We start from the raw sequence: 25432 nt of genomic DNA on the forward strand, positions 1-25432 counted from the left end.
TTTTTTTGGAGGGGAAGAAGGATGAGAGCATGTGCCCAGGTAAGAGTGTGAGAGGCTCTCTGATTATTTTGACTTATTACTTGGTTGAGGTAAATTATCTCCATTTGATGTTTCTGGCTGGCAGACTTAATTTATTTGTACAAAAGTATTTAATGATGCAGGGAGATTGTTATTGGTGGTTTAATTATTGTTTTGATTAGAGCTTCTGTATGGGTGGTAGTACTCCTAATAAGATAATCATACTTTTTCATCTGTTAATGAGTCTTTGGAGTATTCCCAGCACAGTTTTAAGTCTTAGTTGTTTTCCCGCTCTTAGTTTAATTTCTGTGTTTCATTTGGCTTGCATAATGAAATGAGATGGGCTGCTTTACTGATGTTTATTATCTGTCTTTCTAATCTGGTCTTCTGTGCTTGGTCTGATTGGGATTTTCCAAAACTACAAAAACATTTCTAAACTGGAGGGAAAAATCACTTTGCCCATTAATCGAAATAAATGGAATCAGAGAATCATTTTGACTGGAAAAGACCTTTAAGATCATCAAGTTTAACCGCTACCCTCACACTACCAAGCCCACCACTAACCTATGGCCCTCAGCACCTCAGCTCCACGGCTTTGCAATAGCTCCAGGGCTGGGCACTTCCTCACCTCCCTGGGCAGCCTGGCACAGGGGCTGACAACCCTCTCAGGGAAAAAGTTCTTCCTCAGCTTCAATCCAAACTTCCCCTGGAGCAACCTGAGGACATTTCTTCTTGCCCTATCACTCGTTACTTGGAAGAAGAGACCAACTCCCACCTCACTAGAATCTCCTTTCAGGTAGTTGTAGAGAGTGCTCATGTCTCCCCTCAGCCTCCTCTTCTCCAGGCTAAACACTCCCAGTTCCTTCAGCTGCTGGCCATCAGACTTGTGCTCCAGACCCTTCCCCAGCTCTGGTACCAGGCTCTGGACACACTCCAGCCCCTCAGTGTCTTTCTTATAGTGATGGGCCCAACACTGAACACAGCACTTGAGCTGCAGCCTCACCAGTGCTGAGTACAGGAGAAAAATCACTGGCCTGGTCCTGCTGGTCACACTATTTCTGGTACAAGCCAGGATGCCATTGGCCACTTTGGCCACCTGGGAACACTGCTGCCTCATGTTCAGGTGGCTGTTGACAAGTACCTGCAGACCCATTTCCCTCAGACAGCTTCCAGATGCCCCACACCTCTAGCATTGCATGGGGTTGTTGTGGCTCAAGTGCAAGATCTGGACCTTGACCTTGTTAAACCTCATCCCATTGCCCTTGGCCCATCGTTCTAGTCTAGCCAGGGCCCTCTGAAGAGCCTTTCTGCCCTCAAGCATGTCTGTGCTCCTGCACAGCTTGGTGCCATCGGTAAACTGAGGGTGCACTTGATCTTCTCATCCAGATCATTGATAAAGACATTAAACAGAACAGGCCCCAACCCTGAGCCTGGGGGAACAGCACTGATGACCAGCCAACAGCTGGATTTAACTCCATTCCCCACCACCCTATGGGCCCAGCCACCCAGACAGTTTTCCACCCAATGCAAAGTACAACCCTCAACCCTGGGCAGCCAATTTCTCCAGAGGGATGCTGTGGGAGACCCTTTTGAAGGCTTTACTGAAGTACAGGTAGACAATAAATTACATGTTTGTTCTTAGGTAAATTACGATGTCGTTTTTACACAATCTCATTGTGGTATCTAAACTTTGTCATTAAATGCCTGTTATCTGCCTCTCTTTTCCATCTGTATCTCTTAAAAAAAACCCAGTTATTCCCTGTATCTCTTCCTGACAATACTTGCTTATCAATATTGGCAAGATCACAGTCAAATACTGCAAAATACTGACATGGGCAGTATTGGAAAGTTACTCTTAGCAAGGGTATGCCCTTAATGACGTCAAGGGTACTTCAGTATTGACTGCTGATGGTAACTATTTTGCACAGATATTAAGTTGAATTGTGTGAGAAGATGGAATGTGGATAGAAAGTTAAAAGAAGAAACTTAAAAGAGTAAAGTTAATATCATATAAATAGAGGGTCTTTGCTTTTCTATAGGACAGATGAATATTCTAGTTCTTCTATATATTTATATACTCAGCTTTTCACTGTTCTGTGACTCTGCTTGCTTTCTCTCTATTTCATTTTTTATTCTGAGTTTATTTGGCCTGGATCTTATTTGCTTTGAAGTCAACATTGATTCTGTTACAGTTGTGTGCTTATGGAGATGGACCACACTGCAGAAATCTAAGAGCCATGGGGGACATAAAGAAGAAAGTGGTGCTGCCTGCCACAAGCACAAAGAGTATTTCAGTCCTCTGAAATACTGGTGCCTACTACAGAAATTGTACTGGGAGAAGGTTATAGTTAGGAAATTCCTCCTTCTCCTCTGGAATGTTCTCATCATCTTGATGCCAAGGAAAAAGAAATGTAAATACCAACACATATGCTAGAATACAATCCGTTCATTTCATTTGCCTGTTGTGCTAACAGCACTTGAGTGAAAATGTCACAAAACCTGAAAGAATTATAAACCTTGCAGAAATCCAAAGTGAACATCACTCAGTGAAGTCCAAGCCTGTTTAATCAGTCTATAATTAAAAATAAATCAAGAAAGCAAACTCAAGGAGTTAATGAGAAATACAATCTGATTGTAATATTAGAATCAGAATGTGTACAGCCACTCCAGGAAGCCTGACCTTGTGGTGAAATGAAACAAATTTATTCTTACAGAAAAAAAACCCAAATTAATATTTTCTTCATTAGTTTTATGTGAGTAGGTTTCTTCTAATGTGTGAGCAACACAGCCTTATGAATCCCTTGTGAATGGCTGACAGAGGGGTTGTATAAATCTTGATACCATTCGCTAGTCTTGGGCAGTTTCTAATTCTTTGTATTAGCTTATGCTACAGCACAGCCACGAGCCCTACTCTGCACCTGGAGTTTGTGCTCTGGTGACCAAAAGCATCTTTATATCTCTTACTGTAGTCAGTAAGCATTTTGTAACAGTTCACACATTCATTAGATAACCAGCAGCACTCTCATAGCTCTTCAACCCAGACGATACTTATGCGGTACTTGAGAGATGTGACCATCTTCTTACCTGCACAGCTTCAAAAGCATCAGCTCCAATTGCTGAAGAATATTTTGCCTTTGACCAGAAACAAATCCTACTGCACATCAGCATGCAGTCAATGTATGAAGCAAACAACTTCCATTTGTGTTGTAATGTGCTGAAAACATGGGCTTGGGCTTTAGGACAGCCTGTGCTGCCAAGGTACTTAAGTACTAAAGGAAGTGCCCCCAGTCCAGCTTTACCTTCAGAGCTGGGTGATTATTAGGATCTCTTGGGATTGCTTCACTGTTTCTTATGTGATGAAATGTTTCACTTGTGCCAGCTCAGAGAGCTTCCAGAGGTAGCAGGACACAGGAGGCCTGTTAACAATCTGAAGATTAGTTACAAAAAAAAAACCCCAAAACCCAGGACCAAAGGGAGCCAGAGTGGAGGAACAAGGCTTGCTGTATCTTCTTGTATTTTACCAGGTATGACAGATTTGCGGCATCAACCACATTTGACTTCAAGTAACTTGGGAAAACTGAAAGATTACTTACAGTTTTCCCCCCCAGTTCTCCCAGGATTTAGCCTGATAAGGTTTTCCCTCTCTGTTGTGACCTGTATAATGTGCCTTACATGTGCAAAGTCTTCAACTGTTTAACTGTGGGAAAAAAACCTACGAAAAACTGATAAGTATCCTAACATTGAGTCATAGGAAGGATGGGAAGAAACCAGGCCCTGGGGCAGATGTAGGATGCCATGGCACTACTTTTTGTGGCCAGTGTCTCTTAATCGGGTCAATATTATAATAGAACTTCCAAAGATAGCTTCAAAGTTCCTTCTTCTGCTGGTAGCCTGGAGGGAGAAAATATTTATACATGCCCCTTTGCAGAGTAGCTTTTAAACTGTGTGAAGGATTGTGTGCTTTTATCTCTACTTGTGTGCAGGGGGACTTAAAATAAGGAACAGGATCCCAGATCTGGACTCTCATAAGGCTCAGCTTCAGGCTTGCATCACTCCATCAGCGACTCGTTTCCTTTACAGGTGAAGGGTTCAACTTTCTGCCACTACTCAAGAAAAGCTGTGAGGGAATCTACTTTGTGTCCAGTAATTATTACCATATAAACCTGGGGAACCCAGCTAACACTGGACATCAAATATGGGGAGCTGTTGCACAAGTACAGAATAAAGCAAAACCTCTCTGAAAAGCTAAGTCTAAATAGACTCAGCCTGACTCCAGCTCGTGCCAAGGCTGGAGTCTCGAAACAAGAAAGCAGGCAGGTAGTGAAGGAAAGGTACAGAGCAAACCACTTGGATCTCAGTTTCTTCCTTCCATCCTACATCTGAACCTGATCAAACATATCTGCACAACAATGAAATGCTTTTTAAAGAAAGCTGTTCTGAATATTTGAAACAAAGGAAATTGTTGCATCAATAACTACCAACATCCCTGATGTCCCCACCACAAATCTACTGGCACATCTGGCACCTGCTGCTAATGGTGGGAGTGTCTTCAACAAGGCCACTGAAGGTGACTGATAGTCTGAGTTACACTTCACCTTGTGTGCCAGCAGCACACAGAGGAGTCTGAGTGGCTCTTCCCTTGTGTCTGTATTGTTGTTCCTTTGGGGATGAACAGATTGGCTTTCACAGAACTGTGAGCTGAGCTTTTCACACCAACTTTAAAACTGACAGAATTTTTCAGACTAAACAAAGACTGAAAACAGGAAGAGCAAAGCAGAAGTCCAGAGATGTCACTCAGGCATCCACAGAAGGTTATCTTCTGGGTTAGAGTTAGTCTGATTCATTGACCACAGAAATGGCAGCAGCAAATACTTCAACATATGGCTCTGGTTATTATCCCAAAAGTACGAGCTGTACATTGACACCCATGGGAACAGTGGAGAGCACTGAACATTAAAAAGTCTTTGACAATTCTTGTTCTTCAGCACTGTAGTAAAGTACTGTATATTTTGAAATAAGACATGCAGTTCTTAGCAAAGAGTTAAACATCAACATTGCTGAGAAAGTCTCTATAGTTAAGGAAAACTTGATGAGTTCAAACCACTGTGTCGAGCTCCCAGTGGAGTAGAAAGACCGACTCAGCTTGCTCTCAGCTCCCCTCTGGGCATCCTGAGCTGTGTTGGTTCACTCTGCAGCTCTTGGAATGTCTGTTTCCTTCACAAACAAACACTTGTCCCATTAAGGATGCAGATGAAGGTCACAAGGAGTCCCAGGACTTCAGAGGCACTCTTGCATTCCCCACATACGATACAAATAGTAATTCCAGTAAGACAAATAGTAATTACAGTAAGTATATGGTACTCTTATGTCTACCTGAGGTCCAGTCTCATACGCCTGAGTAACGAGGAAATCTTCTACTCTAGAACTAGAGACAAAAAGTTTTAACTAACTTGTATTTAATTCTAATGAATATATCCAGAACTTAAAGCAGCTGTCTCTGCATTTTGCTCCAGCAGGCACTTGTGATGTTCCTGTAAATGAACTGTTCCCACTTCCCTGAAGGGGAATGCTCTGCTCTGTGAGTTAGATTTGAGTACAAGTGCAGGATTGCAAACACACACCAATCCCATTCTCAGCACAAGGATGTCCAGCTCGAGCCAGCCATCTGTGCACTCAGAAGTTCAGTGCAGTCAGAGGGACTTCTTGGCACTTAGAGTCTGTAGGAGTGTGGTCCTAATTAATGTAGCAAAACAAAGCCAAGCTGAATGTTTCACTGAAAGGAGCAGAAAATCCTGCCCGGAGAACAATGGCTGACACTTATGCCTGGGTTCTGATTAGCTAATACTGTTCACACAGCTTGAAAACTTAGCTTCAAAAAAGGTTTTCCTTAACATGAGGGAATGACAGAAGGAAAAGGCGGTGTGATGCTAACAATGTATGTGCCTTGCTGATTCAAGTACTGAGGGTTTAGAAAAAACTTAGAATCCTTCTTTAATCACTTAATGTAAACAAGGAAAAGAGGTTTTTAATGATTAGGAGGCTGATGATGCTAAAAGACATGTGGCTCATTTTGTGTGAAGCGTTCAGGTTTAATTTTGTAGAAGAAATGGCCTACCACAGTATGCATCAAAACAAGTTCCCAACAGCAGGAGACTGCAGGGAAACAGGCAAACCGTCGTGGTTCCTGGAGATTAGCATGTTGTCAGCGGTGGTTTTGGTTGAAGAAATGGAGCATACCAAGAAATTTGTGGGGAGCCTCAGGCTGGGAGGTTTCATTGAGAATAAGGAGCAGACAGGAGCTTTACAGGAACAGTGGAATGGCCACCTCTCTGACATGGCCAAAGGTGTGGGCAGCTGCACAGAAAGTGTGTTGCCATGGAAGAGGAGAAACAAGCGGGCTGGATAGTAAATAATCTTAAAAATAGGACAAGACAGGTTTTTTAAGGCATGGTGTCTTCTTAAACTGCATTAGCACAAATACTGAAGATGATCTATTGCCTGGAGTACCAGAAATGGGAGGGAATATAACAGCAAGAAGTCATGCACTTAAAGATTAATTAGAATAACTGCAAGTAAGCTCAGAGGTTCATCAAATGTGAGATTACAAGGAGAGGAATCTAGGTATATTATTGGTTGTAGGATAACTATGATGCCACTGTAATGTGGTCTTAGAAATGCTAATGTATTCTGGGATGCATCGAGTGAGGTATTTTCAGTAGATGGCAAGGTATTAATATCATTATAGCAGGCAGTTGTTAAGACCTTGTTTAGAAGAGTGCACACAGGGTAGAAAGTATAGAGGACGCTGGAAGAATGGAAAACCTATCTAGAGAGAAGATTAAAAACACAGCAGAAGGACTGAGAGATAATGATCTAATTGCTATTTATAGTGACATTTGAGGTAAATATCAGAGAGGCAAAATTATTTCATTTGAAGCATAATAACGATAAAGAACAAATGGCTATCAGTTGGTAGTGAATACATTTAGACTGGAAAACAGTTTCTAGCATCAGAGTGGATGCTAGAAAAGCCTTGAAGACAGAAGGAAGGCACCTAGGCTGTCTGAAGGCAGGGTGTCTGTATGGTGGCCCAGTTACCCAGTTCATCCTCCCAACTGGATAACATTGTGTCAGGTGTCTTGTGCATTGCCATTCCCACAAGAGACAGAAATCCCTGTATGATGAAATGTGTATTGGCAGTGTCTGACCCTTGTTTCAGGAGGTTTGTTAGAACACTTAGAAGCTCCAAAAAAAGAGATTCAACTGCCTTTTGGTGCCTTTTTAACCTCCTCTGAATGACCACCGATGACACAAAGCTGATGTGTCGTGAAGCTGGACGGTTGGAGATTTTGTACATAGCTACCCTTCTGTGACTGACAACAGGACATATACTCGGGCTGCAGCGGCAACACAAACTTTTTAGATGTTTTGTGGATCAAACTGGTGCAGATAATGGGTTTTTTTAATACGTCTTTCTCTGTTGTACATACCCAAGGCATCAGAATCATCTGAGCATTTTGAAACGGCATGCTTCTCTCTCTTGCCAGTCTGAGAACTTCGTGATGCTTCTGATTTTTGCAGTTTTCTTCTTGTGGCACACTGTAGTTTGGGGCTTTTGCAGAAACAGTCCGCAGTCTGAGGCCGTGCTCTGGGGAAGGAATGTCTTTTGTGACCCGTGGTGGATGGAGAGAGGTTCGTCGGGACCCACGGAGACAGGACGGCTGGCCGAGGTGGCCCGGAGCTGTTAGGAGGCGCGCTCGATTACCCAGCCGATGTCTGCTGGGACTCAATTAGGCGGTGCGGCAGCAGCAGGGTAATTCGAATGGTTAATGCCCCCTCGCTTTGCCAGCCCGACGCCGGCGCTCGGCCCGAGGCGCGGGGAGGCCCTCTGGATCGCCATGGCGAGACCCCCCTCTAGCGGATGGCCCGGGCCTCGCCGCGCCCCTCGGCGGGAAGGGGAGCGGGCGGGCCGCCGCCGGCCTCCGTCGCCCTACCGGGAAACGGAACCGCGGGGAAGAAGCCCTCCAGCGCCGCGGGATCCGAGCCCTGGGCAGCGCCGCGGCTGCTGCCGAGCCTTGGGGCGCCTCCTGGCCGGGCCCCGCTATGCGGGCGCGGGGCGGCGGGACGCGCCGTGCTCCCTCCCGAGAGCCAGGCGAAAGGTCTCCGCTTTTTTGCTTAGAGCCCGTGGGAGGCGGAGAGTGCGTGGCTGTGGGCATCCTGCTTGGCATCGCTCTGCGTGGCGCGGGAGTCATCGGGGCGCGGCGTGTCTCCCCGATGCCACTGCGTACAGACAGTGTCTGTAATTTGCCCGCTGGATGCACAATTAGCAAGTTCATGGTTACATTTGTTCTTCCTGCCTGCTGTTCCGGCGCTGTTAAGTCTATTTATTTCTTGGCACTTCTCTACTTCAGAGACAAACGATCGCAGCTCACTCCGTTCCACCCGCTCTCCCCTTCTGAACACTTATTTGGAGTTGCCAGCAACTGGTGTCCACTACAACGCCTGGGGCACGTACGCACGAACGATCCCAGCCGTAGGTGTTCAGACAAGGGCAAGGCGAGTGCCTGCCCCGCTGCGAGCCAGCCGGCCGAGCGCCCACTGCCCGGGAGCGCGTCCCTCTCGGCGGCAAGCGGACCGGAGCGAAGCGCGGCGGCGGCGCACCCGCCGCCGTCTCGGGCCGCCGCTGCCGCAGCAGGCGGGCGGGTGGATGCGCTCTCGGGGAGCGCAGAGGCTTTCCCCGCTCAGCTCCCGCCGTCCCCAGCCGCCGTTCGTCAGGGCCGGCCGGCGGGCTGCTTGCCGGCCGCCGCCTCAGTCTGGACTGCCTGGGCGGATCGGGGCGGGGGGGCGCGCCCTTCTCCCCCCTCCTCTCCGTCGCATGGGCAGGAGGAGCGCGGCGTTGCACAACGCGCTTCCTTTTTCTTTCGCTTCGCTGCGCCGCGGCTAGCGGCGGCGAGTGCGCGGGGCGCCGTTCTCCACCGGGGGCGGCGGGGAAGACACGACAACGGTGCCGCCCGCCCGCTCCCCGCGAACTGCGGCGCCGGCGCGGCCCGTTGGCGGCGCGGGCCCGCGGGGAGGGTCGCGGCCGCGCGCGGGAGTCACCGCCGGGCCCCGCGCCTCGACCGACGGGGCCCACTTATCTCCAAGCGGCAAGGGAAAAGGGGCTGAATTCACGCCGGGGCACGGGAGGATGGAACCGGGACCCCGTATCCCGCGGGAGGCACCAGCCGCCCGCCGCCCTGTGCCCCTGCCCGCGGCGGCAGCGGAACGAAGGCGGCCGGGCAGGGTGGGGACACTCGGCCCGGCCCGGCCGAGTCGCGGCGGCGGTACGTCCCGTTACCGGCGGCCGAGCCCGCGCTGTCCCCCGCCCGGCGGGAGCAGGTGTCCGGGGGCAGGAGCCCGGGGCAGCGCGACGGGGGCGGGGCCGGCGGCGGCCCCCGCGGGGCCGGGCGGGCGAGCGGCCCGGGGGCGCGGTCGGGGCGGCTGGCGGCGCGGCGACGGAGTCGCCGCGCCCGCGCCAGGAGGGAGCCGGAGCGCCCGAAAAGCCGTGAGGGGAGGGGAGGGCGGAGGGGCGGGAGGGGGGGAGGCAGGCAGGCGGCGGGCGCATGCGCTCTGGCGGGCCGTGCCATATTGGAATGAGGCAGTGAGCGGAGCGCCGGGGAGCCCGAGCCCCGGCAGCGGCGCAGGGCTGGAAAAACTCCCCGCAGGTAAGGCGGGCGGCGGTGGCGCCCGTGCGCGGGCGGAGCGGCCTCGGGCGCAGCTGTTGGGGGCGTTTTGCCGGCGGGGCGCGGGGCCCGGAGGGTTTTTCCGGGCTCTCGAAGTTTGGATGCGGGAAAAAGGCGGCGAGAAAGGAGGAGGAGGAGGAGGGAAAAGGCAGGCGGAGCGCGGCGGGGAGGCGGCGGCGGCGGCAGCGCGGGGGGAGCGCGCCTTCGCCCGCGCCGAGGCGCGATGCGCGGGGCTGGCCGGCCGCCGCCGCCGCGCAACTACCCGCGCGCAACTCTGCGCGCGCCCGCTAGGGGCCCGCGGCGCCCCGGCCCGCGGCGTCCCGCGGCGCGCTCGGGCCGAAGTTGCCCTCCGGGCCGGCCCCGCGCCCGCCGGCGAAGGCGACTGCCGGAGGACGCGCCCGGCCCCGCGCCGCACGCCCAGCCCCCGCGGGAACTTTGTGCGCCTCGCGCCTCCGCCCCGGCGCGGCCGGTCCTTGCTCACGCCCGCGGGGGGCCGAGCCCACCGAGCGCCTCCCGCTCGCCCCCCTCCCACTCAAAATGGCGGTGAAAGGGGACCTTTAAACCCCGCTCCGCACCCCCGCCCGGCGCGGCCGCGCTCCGCTCGGCGCAGCGCGCGTCCCGCCGGGGCAGCGGCTGGCGTCGCTTCCCCGTCAAGTAGCCCGTCAGCGGGCGGCTCTTCGCCTCCCGTTCTGGGTGGGTGGGTGGGTGGGTGTGGGGGCAGAGGGGCGGGCGCCGCCTCCGCGGCCGCGCCGCCGGCTCTCCCGCAGCGCCGCCGCCCGCGCTGCGGGGCCTGCGCTGCCGCGGGGCCGGGCATTGTGTGCGCGCCGCGCCCGCCACCGCCACTCCGCACCTTCGGCGTCTCCGCGCCCGGCGGCGCTCCGGCGAGCGAGAGCCTTTGTCTCTCGGGGAGTCGGGCTGCGTTGCCCGCCGCTTCTGCACCTGAAGTCGTAAATCCGCCGCTGCTGACACTGCCGGGGCGGCTGCCGAGGTACCGGGGATGCCCCGGGACGCCAACTTCGAACCGGGGAGGACTCGGCGCTGGGGCAGCGGTTGCGGGAGGGCTCCCGCCCGGGCAGCGCCGGCTGGAAGGGAGGGCGGGATGCCCACACGGGAAAGGACCGTGCAAGTTTTCCGTCTGCGGCTTTTGCAAACTTGTTACCAGGGCTCCCCCCCGCCCCCCTCTCCACAGGGGAAATAATGAAAGGAGAAGAAAAACAACGCGGGCAGTTAATTGTGAATTTTTAACTACATTCACTATTGCAGTTCCACAAGGCCCTTATTTATTCAGAAAGAGGCCAGCGATGCCCATTTCTCAGTCACATGTGTGCTTTAGAGGAACAGTTATATCTAGTTTGCAGAAACTTGTTGCCGTGATAAAATGGTTTTACACGGTAACCTTTGTGTCTAATAGTTTCACCCTCTCTGACAGCTGAAGTCTGATTGGAGAGCTTTTACAGCAAAAGAAAAGGCCTACCTTGCTATTTTTTCGCTGTCCCTTCCTTCAGGGGAGCTGGCTGCTGTCAGTAGCCCAGGAGGTTACCATAGCAAACATTTCCATAAGGCAGATTATAAGACACACGATGGAAAAGTCATGCTGGAGAAAAAGAGAACCCATCTTGTAACTTCAGAAATACCATTGTTGTGCAACTTACTTAAGGTTTGCAATGTATGTAAACTGGTTAGCAACGTCTGATTTGTATGAGAAAAAGTTGTCAATAGGAAATTGACATGTACTTGATACTTGGCTGTGACTTGTAGTATCTATAGTACCCAGCAGGATGGATTCCTGATCTGGCTAAGGGCTGTGATTGCTGATCCAAAATAGCCAGTTTTGAGGGCAATGTAGATCTTTGTCAAGATGAAAATATATCAGTTAGCTGACAACATAAGTTTCCTGTGCGGTAGGTACCGCTGCCACAGATTTTACAGTTGAAAAAGGAATAGAAAAGCATGTATCTGTCTAAAAGATCATCACTGGGATGCTTCTGCCTCAGTGGGCTTCCTGCCTTCCATTCAGCCATTTCCTCTTTTACTTTTGGTTTGTGAATTGTTGCTGTGATTGAAGGAGAAGAATAAAATGAAGTTCTTCCCAGAACCTCTGTTAGTGGAAAAATGGGAAGATGCTTTTGGACAAGATAGACAACAGCAAAACTGATATATCTCACTCTAACTTCTTTTATGACTCATACTTAAGACTTAGGATGGAGATGTTGGGAGTATGGTGTTCCTCCTCTGCTGTATGTCTCTGCCGCACAGTTACATTGGAAGACTTAAGTATCCTATTACATTAAAGCTGGCATGAGCATTCTCTACAAGTAGAGACAGCAGTGCAAGATATATAGCAGAGAAACAGTGGCAGATCTTTGTAATTATTGATCTGTATGTTTTTTCCTTTGCAGGTTTTTTTCCCCCCCTTGTCTATTAATTTGCTGGTATTGAATTATCTTACCTGATTCTTAAACCTGGCAAATCTCCTAAACAATTGCTGTGCGGAAAATAAAGATGGATCAAGTGTAAGATGACATGTTAATGGCTGGTATAGTTTGCATGGTGTAATCTTTATATTCTGGGAATCTTTTCACTGTCTGGTGGAGACCATGTTAAAGAGTGTTGCAAAAACGTATTTGTCGGGGTATGTTTTGGTACCATGTTGTGGGGATTGTTGTTGTTTCATAGCAGACCAGTGACAGCTGTAGACATTAGCCTTTCCTGCACCCTTACTTTTTGAATCCACTCTATTTGTTGCTGGAAATCACTTTGACATTGTTATTATGTTTCCACTTGTGGAGTTTGACTGGAGCACGATCATCATGTGATGCAAACATCAATACAGTCACTTTGCTGGCTTGACTTAAGTAATTGTCTTACAAGTGATGCACTTTACACACATGGCAACTTAATTACATGATCAGGTTGACAGGGAAATGACTCATGTTAAATTCCTGAATGTCCTTTAAGTGCAGGAGAAATTGAAACCTTGGGAGATGTTTAGTGAGGGATGTTTTGGGGAGGGAGCTTTTAATACTTATAAACAGAGGGCTTGCAGTACATCTATTGTTCCTACATTAACATGGTAGTCTTAGTGTTACAGAACAGTCTTTCAGATCTGATTTTTTGGTTTCTTGACTTCTTAAGTGTACATTTCTGTATCTTGCAGTTTGATCACTGACTTAAAGCTGTGTAGCCTCTGTTAGTTACAAATGTTTTCTGGAACTGTAATGTCTTTCTTCTGTGCTACCCATCTGACTCATCTTGCTTGATGATTAGCAGATTTTATATGTTGTCTTAGTTTTAGTAGCTTTGAACACCATTGTTGCTGCTGGTAGTGGATTTGACTTTATGCCCATTTCATTCTGCTTTTGGGAAATGGATATCAGTTTTTAGGTCATAGGTTTAAACCTGAGGTGAGTGTTGTTTAAAGCTTTCAGGATCCGTCCTTTCCCTCCACCCCGCCAAGATGACTTTCTTACTTGAAAAGTCAGGGGGTAAAGTAAGGTGGATTCAGGTACTTGCCACTGTTGTCTTGAAGGCAAATGTTGTGTTAGTATGCAAGATCCTGCAAGTAAAATGTAGTAGTTTGCATTCTCCAAGGTTAGCAAAACTTGAAAATAAGAGTAAATGTTAATTTTATAGCAATATCTTATTATTTTAAAGCCATGTCATCAATATAATGGTATTTGTCATGTCATGGTTTTTTTCCTAACTTGAATCCATAATCATTTCCACTGTTTAGTTTTCTTTATATTGATAATGCCTATGAAAGAAGCATTGAGATGTTACTTACTGCTCATTTGATTTGAAAATGGTTTTGATTCTAAGATTACATAATATATTTTGTTGAAAAAGGCAAGACTTGGTGCATGTAAGACATGTTTTGTGTTCACTCAGTATCCACGTTGATTTTTCTTCCCTTTTCCTGGACTTTACTGACAACCTTTGTGGATTGGTGGTGATCATTGGAGAATTATTATTGTTCTTACTGTTGTTATTATCATAATGCTCCTATGTGTGAGATTGTATATTTTAAAGTGTTTTTAGCAAAGACTACTCTGCAGAAATTATACTATTACAACATGAATTCCACTTTGCGTTCTTAATAGGGCATCTCTTCAGGGAATCACTTGTTGAGTATTTCAAATGTTCCTGTATGAGAAAGGAGGGTGTGAGCTTAGGCTGGAACAAGATATTCTGCATATTAGTTGGGACTCTCCAGGTAATTCTCCATGTCTCCTGGAAATTAATGTATTTTAACTAATGCAAAGCTACATAATAGTCCTAGATGAATACTTTTAAAAGACTTTGAAGATGAAAAGTGTTAAGTCTTAGGAGTAGCTTTATGCTTTGTTTTGGTAGTATTGGATTATCAGCCACGGACACCATTGAGGAGCATTTCACTAGAAACTGTGCAAATAAACAAGACCTGGAAGCTACAGAATGAAGGAAGCACTAGTCTGAAGGTCTTTTTCTTCTGCTGCCTCCCTCTATTCTTTGTCCTTCCTTACCTCTTTGGAATTCTCTGTGATATCTGCGTTAGTCTTTCTTTCAATTGAGAGCTTAGATTTCTTTTCCTTGTGAAAATAAGCATCCTAGTACAACATTTGCAGGATCCTAATATCAAGACCCCTACCCCCATCACGTTTTGTTGACTGGATTTGATGAAGAGTCGTGAGCAGATAGGCAGAAAACTGTGCATGCAGACATTTCAGATTAATCCAATGAACCTTGTTTCCTAAGAAAACCAGGTTTGCAATAACATTAGCACCTGAAGTAAGAGGACTTCATCAAGGTTTATGGTAAAATAGCCATCTCATAGGATCAGATGATGTCTAAAGGTCCCTTCCAACCCCTACCATTCTGTGATTCTTTAGATGCTCGACTCTAGTACTCGGATTTTTGCCGTTTCAAGCTGTCTATTCTTTAAACTCAAATAGGAGTTTTTCCTTCACTTAAAGTAGGTGGGAGCCATGCATGTTTTGTTTTGGCTTTTTTTTTTCACCGATTTGGATTTGGCAAGTGGGTTGGTCACAGGTGCCTACCAACAGTTCAGGTGAGTTGCTAGCTTCAGATGTAATTTTGACAACTTGTTCAGACTGTGTGGACATTTAGGAGGTGATTATTGTCCCCAGAGTCACCCTGAGCTGCAGCTTGCTGGTTTTCAAGGTCCTTTGTTTATATTGCTGTAGCACTTCATATACACTGGTTTATTTGCTATTGCACTTGAGGACACTCTTGTTCACTACAGAAATGATCTATTTCTTCAAAAAAATGTGTTGAGATGGAGACTAGTGGAGTTTGATGTTATCTAAAAATGATGGAGCTATTAAACCAGCTTTGACAATCTCTGAGAGTACTGATGAGTGAGAGAGGAGATACATCTTGTTGGTTTGGGTTTTTTTTTTCTCTAAGAAACTATGCAGGGCTGAGTAACCTCCTCTCGCATTTTGGCTGATTGGAGTCTAGGGCTCTCAGCATTTCTCAAGAAGTGCTCTGTCTTGCAGAATTGGGTCACTGGTTGAAAGTAATAGTGGTGGAGGGAAACTGCAAGGTTTTGCTGTTTATCAATCTTTTTCAAGGATATAAGGGACTGGAGCAGTGATATTGAAGCAGATATCAAGTGGATTGAGACGATGAACCCCATCTTGATGTATTTAGAGGCTGTAGTCGCTATTTCTTCTGTGGATGGGTGAGAGAAAACCATAAATAGCACCTTCAGATTTGTCATTGTTTCCAGAAGAAACCGGTCAAGTCAGGAAGTGAAGGCACTTCCCCTCTGATGCTGGGTACACATTTATTACAAATGGCTCCGAGTTCTATGGGGGTGTCACCTCTCTGTAATGGACTAAGTGAGGCCTTGGCATTTTTTACCTCTTTCTTGGTCTCTTTACCTGTGAATATATATATAAATATAAGGTTTTCTTTTTTAGTTTGGATTTTCTTTTTCTTTTTGTAGGTTGACTGAAGTAAATATATTTAACAACACTTAACTCCTCAGGAATTGTACTAATGTGCATGGTTGCAGCTCGAACATGCCCTTTGCTCTGTGCATGGGGAGCTGTGGCCTTGGTTTAAAAAAAATAATGAAGTTATTTGTCTTGAAATCATAAAACATAGCATTTTAAATCCTAGGACTATGAAACTCCATTGTACTGTAAAGCCTTGTTGGAAACTAGGGTGGGTTTTTTGTTGAGTATCTTTTTCTCTTATTAAAGCATCCTCTCTTGAAAAGAAGCCACCATTGGCCTCGGTTCCCATCAGCTCTGGTCCAAGAATGAGGATGTGGTCCTGAAGGAGCTGTGGTGTTTGTAAGCAGCACAGACAAATGCTGTTAAAGTCTAATGGGTGTATGTATTATATACACAGGATTTCTCTCTCATATATGTGTACATATATATATATATATAAGCAGTTATTTTTTCCTAATCACAGAATCACTACAGTTGGAAACGACCTTTAAGATCAAGTCCAACCACTAACTACTAATGCTGCCAGGCCCATCACTAAACTAATCCATATCCGTTAGCAATATCAGCAATGTCAATTTCCAAATATGCCCTCATCCATGTGTTAAATACTTAACTGTTCAAGTGATGTTTTAATGTAAACAACAATATCTGTACAACAAGGTAATTGAAGAAATGTGTGAGTAGGAAATGCCTAGCAGACAGACAGGGTGAAAACATGGGGTGCTTTCTTGCAGTCAGGCCAGCAGAGCTTGCATTGTGCACATCCTAAAAAAGAAATTGTTGAAGAAGGTATTGGTTCCTTCCAGGATTAACTCTGCTTATTGCTCTTTAAATTGTTACCATGAGGGTTAAACTAGTGGCCCTAAGAAATCATGAAAATGCAGGATCAGTCAGAAGTGTTACATATATAGCACTAATTGGGCAATTGAACTAAGCTAATCAACTCCTTTTAAATGAATGTGACCATGGGTACAGGCATAGGAAAGTCTTCCCCTCTTTCAGGGTAGTTTTTTCTCCTTTATTTGCAAAACAAGGCTTAATCAAGTTAGCAGTGAGACTTGTGATTCCAGCAGCCAAGAGCAAAAGTCTGCTGTTGTGGCCAACCAAATCTTACTTTTTGAACATACTCTTTACCAAATTTAAGCTTGTATTTTGTCATTCCCCTTAATGAAGACCAGTGTATTTAGGGAAGTGGCCTGGCTAAGTATGTGAATCCAGAGTTTATTGTGATAATAAGCCAATTCTAGATAATTCTAGCCTCACCACAAGTGTAAAGGAAGTATGTCCAACAGTTGCTTTGTCTGGTTTTGATTTTTCAAACAGTTCAGCGTACATAAGTAAGAGATAATGACTGGAAACTGAATAATCAGGGAAGATTGCCTCTTCTTCTAGTCTTGGTACAAAAAATAAAACCAGAGCATAACAGCTGGAAGGAGAAGATGACAAGAAAAAAGATCATCCTTCTTAGTTGCAGTTAATGTTTCTTGTTTTAACTCTATGTACTTATTAAAGTGAAAACCAAAATAGAATTTTCTTTGTGTCTGCTTTCTCTGTATATGCTTTTAAGGTTAGAATATTACTCAGCTAAGTAAAATGAAAGTGCAGTTTTTCTTTCTAATTGGAGTTCGGTTTCCATCTGAAAGCAACTTGACATAAATTATAATTCTTATGATTATCCAGTAAGAAATACAGAAATTACCTTTTATTCTAAAGCAAAGTTCTTTATTTAAATAAAAAGGTGTAATGTTTTGCATTTCTACTTTGTTTCCAACCAGTGGTTGAATCTTGCTGGGAACTATTTTCAGTTTAATGAGAAATTGCAGTACTGCATAGTCTAATACAGTTTTATTTAAAGCTTTAAATGCTTTTCTTTTGTGCTGTTACGTAGATAATGACATCAAAATATGCTTTGTGGATCTTGAGCATTCTTACATGCAAATGTGAGTGATAAATAATATTACAAAACAAGTTACAACTGCCTATCAACTACTCAGGGCATCTTTGTAGAAAAATAGCAGCATGGATGTTTCTAAAGAGGTGTCTCTTCAGAAAGCTGTGTACAGTGTTTGCAGTGGTCAGGCTGGAAGAGTCTCTGAAGCAAGCAGTATGTTTTGGATAGTAAAGACTTAGGAGTATATGATTGCTTTATTATTTGTCCAAAAGGGAGAAATCTGTCTTAACACAATGCAAGAGCTTTGTGACAAACAGCATGGCAAAATCCACTTCAGTGTATAAAATTTAACCCTTCAAAGATTCTACCTTAACAGAGATAAATACCAGTGTGATAGTTGTTAGGAAGTGGCTGAGAAGTTTCTCTGCATTGCTGGAGAAGAGCAGCTTCAGGTCTAGCTTAAGTTGTGACGAGCATCAAAATTGCCATAATGTGTCAGATCCCATGTGTCACCTCAAAAACCTTTTCAGATGAGGATAAGAAAGAGCCAAGTAGAGCACGATCCTTCTCGCAGTTGGTGACACAGCGGTGTAGGCTGCGTAGGAACTAGTGACTTAACCTGTTCTCTGTCAGTTTGTCTAATCCTTTCTGAATCCACAACTTCCTGTGGTTACGAGTCTGTAGTTTAATTATGTGCAATGTGAAAAAGTGCTTCAGTTTGTGTTTTCTGATGCTTGTGGTAGGTGATACAGTAAAAAACCTTCGTTATTCTTTTTCCTCATACTAGTTTTGATTTTACACATCTGTATTGTACTCTCCCATAGTTGTGCTCTTCGGCTCAGAGGAAGCAGTTTTATTGTACAGAAGATACTGAAGCTTGTCCACAGTTTGTGTGTGTGTGTGCAGTGCTGGACTGGACAGGACTGCTTTTTCTGGCTCTGGGTGTTTTTTAACTTTCCTATAAAACAGAATTATACCCTGTCTCTGTTAGTACAGAAGTATTTTAAGCCTCTGATCTTCTTTGATACCTTTTTTGTGCATCTTCTAGTCTCACTGGCTGTTTGACACCAGCAGTGTGTATTGTCTCAGGGTGCTCTGGATTTCTAGAATGATAGCACAGTTGTTTTCTGTTTTCTTCTGCATTCCTGAGGGCTCTTGTTGAGTATGGAATTGGTGCTCCAGGACAATTAGTCATAACATTTTTAAAATCCTGAGTTGCTGTAGCTCATTTAGATCTCATTGTATAGGTGAGGTTATTTCTTTCTCTGTGCCTTATTGTCCTGCCTTTAATTTCATCTATGATGCTTCTGTAGTTCTTAGCAAGCAACATTTATTTTTCATCTTTTAAATAGTTCTGTATCATCTTAAAACTTGACACTTATATTTGTGTGCTTCTTTAGAAAAGCATAATTCAATACAAACTCATGAGTCCTCCTTGCATCGTGAAAAATTACTATTTCTGTCATTACTGCTTATCTTTATAATCATCTTCAAAGTATGAGATGATCTTCCATAAAGTACTCCAGAATGATGTAAATCATTGTGGACAGTAGTAGGTCCTGGAAAGACATCGAACGTGCAAGATGTTTACTTTCCTTAACTTGTGTCGAAGACACTGAATGGGAAATTAATGATGCTCAGAGCTTCACAGAGTTGAAACCTGAACAGTGTGCACTGGTCTGATGGATTTTCTTTTTTCTGTTTCAAGTAGGTATTTCTCTACTCAACTTGGGGGCAGAGGGCATGGGAAGCTGTGTGCCGGGAGCATGGGAGAGATGCGGGTGAGGCCTTTGGGTTTACGTGGCTACAGCTTCTGTTGCTCTTGGCCTTTGAACACTCATGCAGGTATTTTGCAGAGAAGGGGGAGAAGGAATTAAATAGGATAGAACTAAATTGTATCTCTATAGCAACATTACTACTGAAAAATACTTCCATATGCAAAATACTCTTAAAATGGCACTTCTTAACGCTGACAGTGTACAATGTTTTTTTTAATTTTAGGAAGTTTAGTAGTGATGGTGGAGGATGTAGAAGCCAGAAAAGCTCACAGCAATTCTTATGTGTTTGTTAGTTTTTGACTACCTTCTCACTTGAGGTGACCATTAAACTTGGTTTTGGTCTTAATGCCCATCTTGTGTCAAATCCTTAGTAAAAACTCTCACTTCCTGGCAAGTTACTTGAGGAATGAACTTCATTTAATGAAGTTTCATCATTTAATTAAGTTGTCTTTGATTGCTTTGTGGTATGGAATTTAGCACCAATATTTTCAACATTTAGAAAGTCTTATTCTGAACTTCCCAGGTTGTGAAGTTTTTAAAATGCTATTAATTCATATATATATTGCAGCCTTCCACACAGCCACCAAGCCTACATGCTGTGGTGTGACTAGATCAACAGTTACTTCGGTTTGGGAAATAACAAAACGAACATCACTAGGCAAGACAAAAAGTATCAGATCAGTCTCCTTGTGGAGCTCCATGTGTCTGACACCTGTGTGATGTCAGGAGGATAATACAGATTTTGCATTCAATCCATATTCTATGGGAAAATGCTACAATCTTAAAGGATATATATTCCACATGAATTACTTCTGTATAAGGTAGTAAGTATGTTGGAGACTGTTGAATCAAGAAGCCAGAAAAGTCATTTAATTTTGCTGATAATGAGTGGGTTTCTGTTGGCTCTTTTGATTATTCCTTTCATTATTTCTCTGTACCTCAGCAATTTCCATTCATTTGATGGCCATTCACTTCTCAGTGTGCCCAGCCCTGGTACAGAAGAACAACCTTTTAATCCTGTGTTTAGAAGACTTATTTTTTTTACCATAATGGCTAACAAAGAACCTTACAAGTTAAGGTACTGCAGAGTTGTTGACCTCTGCTTTGGATAGCTTTTAGGGAGTGGTGTTTTTTTCCTAGGCCAATTCTTCACTCAATTTATGAGCTCATTTTGCATAGAGATCCGATAATTCATTTTTTTACATTCTTGTTACTCCTAGAAGTGATCATGGCAGTGCTTGTCTGTGCAATTTCCGGTTGTAGCTGAGGGCAGCACTTAAGTGTGAGATGGTATAATTTACATCCAACTCTGCACTTTCCACTTAATGTTTTGCTAGCAACTCCATATCTATATGGAGCAAATCAAAACAGACATGGGCTGTCAGCAGAGATGTTTCTTAAACACAACCAGGCAAACAGTTTTCTTTTCCATTTAATCAAGAGTATATTTGAAATTGAATCTCACAGCAGAAGCACATGATTCTATTACATGCATGTACTTGTAGCAGTTTTAGCTCTTAAGAACTTCCAGAGGCCTACAATCAGATGAAGAATATTGACATGGGAAGAAAATCTAGGAGACGTCAGAGAAGAACTTTTTAAGGGACTGTTTTCAAGATGACAGGGTCCTTTGATTTCTTTTTCTGAGGCATTGTTTTTATTACATCCTGCTGTAAAATTAAAGTTCAGATTTAATATTCACAACTATTGATTTAAAAATTGAAGTGGAACTTGAATAGAAGAATGTTATTTCTCTTTTATATTTGTATGTTAACAATGGAAATTGTGTTGCTTGTTCCAGGAGAGTGATGCCTGAAAAAATATACACTGAACTTTGCAATAATGGGGCCACAAAAATAATTCAATGGAAAAAAAATGTGTGGATGTGAAGACATTTTTTTATGACAGTGTAAATATTCCAGTGTTGTCAGGATCAAGCTTTGAAATTGTACTCCTAAAAATAGAGGAATCTTTTTCAGTTGCACTCTGTCTTTTGAGCCCTTAGGCTCAAGTCTTGTTTTTCTCTCTCTATGAACAGAAGTGCAAAAAAAAATCTTAAAATGAGAACAGATTTTCATGTAATTTTACCATTCCTGATGCTGGGGTAATAAGAACATCATCACTTACTGTGAGCTCTTCACGAAAACCCTGTGCTGTCACTATTCTTAGGCCTTTAGGCCTGTTAATGTTCTTGTGATTTGAAATTGGTGTCGTTGAAAGCTGTTGTCTTTTTTTAATTCTTTTTTTTTTCCTTTAAGATTTTGGTACTTTTTAAAGGGAGGAATGGGAAGGAAGAATGTCAGTTAATGAGCAATAACAAAAGGCAAGGCAATATTTCTGTGGCATTGCCTGGAGAAAGAGGATTCCATGATTTAATGCAGCTCATAATACTATAATTCCAAAGATATGGGGGAAAGCTGTGTTTTGCCATCACAGTTTGTACATACTAAGAGTGGCAGAATCCTAGGAGTGAGTCAAATGGAGCTTTAGCAAGTTAAAACAGCACTTCACTGGATAATGCAGAAACAGATCATGAGCTACAGTGAAAACAGGCAACCGTTTGGCTACCTGTCAGAAGGTTTGAAGATCGTGGTTGGTTGAACTTGTTCCAAGATCAAATGTGGAAACTTTTGAAGGTTATTTATGTTGATGCCTTAAGTCTCTCAGAGTTAATCAATCCACTGAGACCTCTACTGGCTTTATAGGCAGCCCAGTTTCTATGTCTTTCCTTAGTTTCTTAGACTTAAAATGCCACATTTAAAGCTGTGTTGCTCTGAAATGTTTTATCGACCTGTTAGAAAACTTGTGTACCTAACAGGAAAGGCTTAGTTGCTGCCTTAACACCTGAAGTTTATTAAGTAACCCAGCCTGTAAGGTGAAAAGTAACCATGTGCTGTGCTTTTAGCCTCTTATTGCAGCTTAGACATAATGTTAAGAAATGTACTGGCAGTGGAACTGAAACAGTGTCCAAGTTCTGTGCTGTAAGTAACGATGTCATGAAAAGGATTTTCTTTTCACATATGAAAAGTTAAGTGTGGGAGCATCAGACAGTCAGGAGAGTGTATTAGTGATGCAATGGCAGTGTACTGAAGCCAGCTTCTTTGTGAGATTTGTTGGATCTTACAGGTAGGATGAAGAATATATTCTGGTGCCCCAGTGTAAGTTCAAGCAGACTGTAAATAAGTCCTGTAAATATCTACTGACTGAATAGAATTTTTCTAAGCCCTTTTTGTGGAGCTTGGGACATTGATATTTCTGAGATCCTTTCAAATATGAAAGATTATTAATTTTTTTAATCATTATACTGTCCCTCCTTTAGATATGCATTTATTCCCATTAAAAACATATTTTCTAATCTGAGCTGGAACCCTTTTAAAACAAAATGTGAGTGAAATCTTGGAAAGCAGTGGGAGACCTCAGGACTGTGCAGTGAAAGGCTTGAACTCTGCCATTCACAGCCTCTTATGAATAAAGTTAGCCTTCTAAAGAGAAAAGAAAATTGAATTACAAAGCAAAAAGGAGGGTGAAGGGGTGTAATTAAAACACATAATCCTAAAAACAACATGACCAGTGGTTTTTCATGTTAGGTTTAAAGCAGTCTGCTTTGTGTGTGCAGTTGTTATTGCTTAAGATTATTGATTTCGTTTCCTAGGGGAAACACTTTGAGAGGATGCAAAAAGGATGACGTCTGTTGGTGTAATGGGCAGTGTATTTTCATGCAAGTGTTGTACTTATGAGCAGCTTGGTGGAGAGTTTTCCTTTATAGCTTGCTAATCTTTCTTGGGGGGTGGGGGGGGAAGGCAGAAAATGAAGTGCTGCTGCTTCTTTTTCTCACACTAACAGAAGTTGACTTATCAGAGGATGGGTGCTTCAGCAGGAGAAACCAAAGGCAGCATGGGGACAGCTTGTTCTCTCCTGTTATATGTACACCAGCGATGATTTCCCAAGGTTTAGTAGTTTGGACCCTGATTATCAGAGCATTTGGAGTACCAACTCCTGTTGATGTGGTCCATGTTGGTACCTAAAAGCCTTTGACAGGATATATGGCCTGAGGTCCACATTAATCTAAGAACTTGAAAAATCTCTTTAGAGACTTGTGATAAATACCAATGTTGTTTTCTAGTAAATACACATCTGCTCTGCCTCACTATTTCTCTGCTAATTAGCTACTTAGTCTTATGCTAATGTCAGGAGTTGGGTCAGAGCACCAGTCGTTTTGGTAGCAAAGCATTCCCTGCCTGGAGAGAGAAGCATATCATTACCAGGACTAGCTCTTATGATAAAAATATTCTGATTCCATCTAGTGGGTTGAAGTTGTACATACACATGCTGACCTGCTCACCACGGCCCCGTGTCAGAAACAAGTACCTGTAGGCTGACACAACTAACTGAATTTGATGGGCAGTCCCTCTTTCGGACCTCATTCCTTCAGGAACTGCAGCTGGTTTGATTTCACAAACATGGATGATGTCTGATTTGGTGGAGAGAAATCAGCTGTAGGAAAGGAAAGGTGGGAGAGAGCCGGCAAAAGAAAAACAAAGATAAATACAGAGATCAGGGTTGAACATGAACTTCACAGTTAGGAGGTTTCAGAATGGCTTTTGAATGCTCTTAATACCCTTCAAAAACCCTTATTTTTCCCAGTACTCTGGAGCTGAGTATTACAATTCCCTTGGGTTATTTAATATTTTAGACTGACAGCTTGATAAAATATTAGTGCCATTATTTAATTAGTCATTGTGAAGGAAATATTTGAATTATTGTAAAGAAAGAGTGCTGATTTCTTGTAGTAGTTGATGTGTATGTCTTGTTCTCTGCTCAAATATTGTGTGCAAGTTTATAGAAAAATCAGTGCTTACATTGAGTGAACTTAATGTAAAAAAAGGCAATGCAAGTTTTGCAATGAATTTTCTTGGTTAAAAAGTATTCTTCCCTCATTTAACCTTTACATAGTATACCTGATGCCCTGTTTGGCTGCTTTTGTAACAACAATCAGTTTCATTCCTTTGATAAAACTAATAGTTAAAAAATAAGCAATTAGAAACTCAAGCAGCTATGCTTTTCAGCTGGAGAAAATGTATGTTAATCACACTGTTGAGATGAACATGTTCCTGGAATCAGTGCATTTGCATTTTGAATCTATAAAAAAGAGGAACAATCCTTTGAGAAAAAATCACTGAAAAATCTCCAAGAGATGAGCATGCTTGTTTTCTCCTGGTCTGGTAGGAAATACAATTGGAGGAGCCTGAACACCTTAGTAGTATTTTTCATTAATTGAAATACTTGTGTGTGACTCAGATTCTTCCCTGAGGACATGTTTCCTGGTGGCTCTTGTCAGATAGAGAAATCCCAGTTTGAAACTGGCATTTCCTAAACATATGTCGTGCATTTGAAGTTTCACAGTAGCTTTTAAATGACTTGAAGTGACTGTAGTCCTTGGAATAACTTCATCTATGGCAATTAGCTGTTGGTAGATGATGGTGTTACTGGGAAATGGAGCTGGGGTTGAGGGCAAGGTCTTTATGGTGGCTAAAACAACTTTTGGGATGGATTGAATTAATGATGGAACTGCAGAACAAATATTTGGGTCCTGAAAACTGTAGGAGTGATTTTCATGTATTTCAATAACTATCCTGGGGAGAAATTTTAGTATTGGCAGAGAACCACAGCAAGGGCAAGGTAAAGACTTCTGAAACTAAAATGTAGAACAAAGGTTCCCCGAGTTTTCAGCAAGTCTCATATGTAATGGTGAATATTGAATAATGTAGCAAGATTGCTTTAACTTGAACTTTAAATAAACTGTGTATTGTTATTCCCTTACATTAATCAGTAAAGCTTTATGTGTGACTGTTCCAAGTGAGCTTAGGCTAAAACTCTTCCCATCAACATACATGGTATAATCTCACTAGATAGATAACATTTAACATTGGAAAACAAGCCTTTCCTGGTTTATCTCTTTATCCTCTTACCAGCTTCTCCCCTGCAAAATGACAATTGCAGACTTGATATCAATAAAAAAAAGGTGGAAACCGTTTGTCGTGTCACAGAAATAACACAAAG

The 25432-nt window shown here is 43.9% G+C and overlaps 1 protein-coding gene across 3 annotated transcripts in view; it reads left to right on the plus strand.

The window, feature by feature from the left end:
• Positions 1–9288: 9288 nt before the first annotated feature.
• SFMBT1 (Scm like with four mbt domains 1) overlaps positions 9289–25432 on the plus strand; it is a 71754-nt gene continuing 55610 nt past the window's right edge. For 2 of the 3 annotated variants that reach the window (XM_062008549.1, XM_062008552.1), the window contains exon 1: positions 9645–9722. The gene's annotated coding sequence lies outside the window, so the exon portion shown is untranslated. Of the gene's footprint in view, positions 9342–9644; positions 9723–25432 lie in introns of those variants that run through there. The other variant, XM_062008551.1, reaches the window with a different exon arrangement.

The sequence above is a fragment of the Colius striatus genome, chromosome 15 (assembly GCF_028858725.1).
Source record: "Colius striatus isolate bColStr4 chromosome 15, bColStr4.1.hap1, whole genome shotgun sequence".
NCBI lineage: Eukaryota > Metazoa > Chordata > Aves > Coliiformes > Coliidae > Colius > Colius striatus.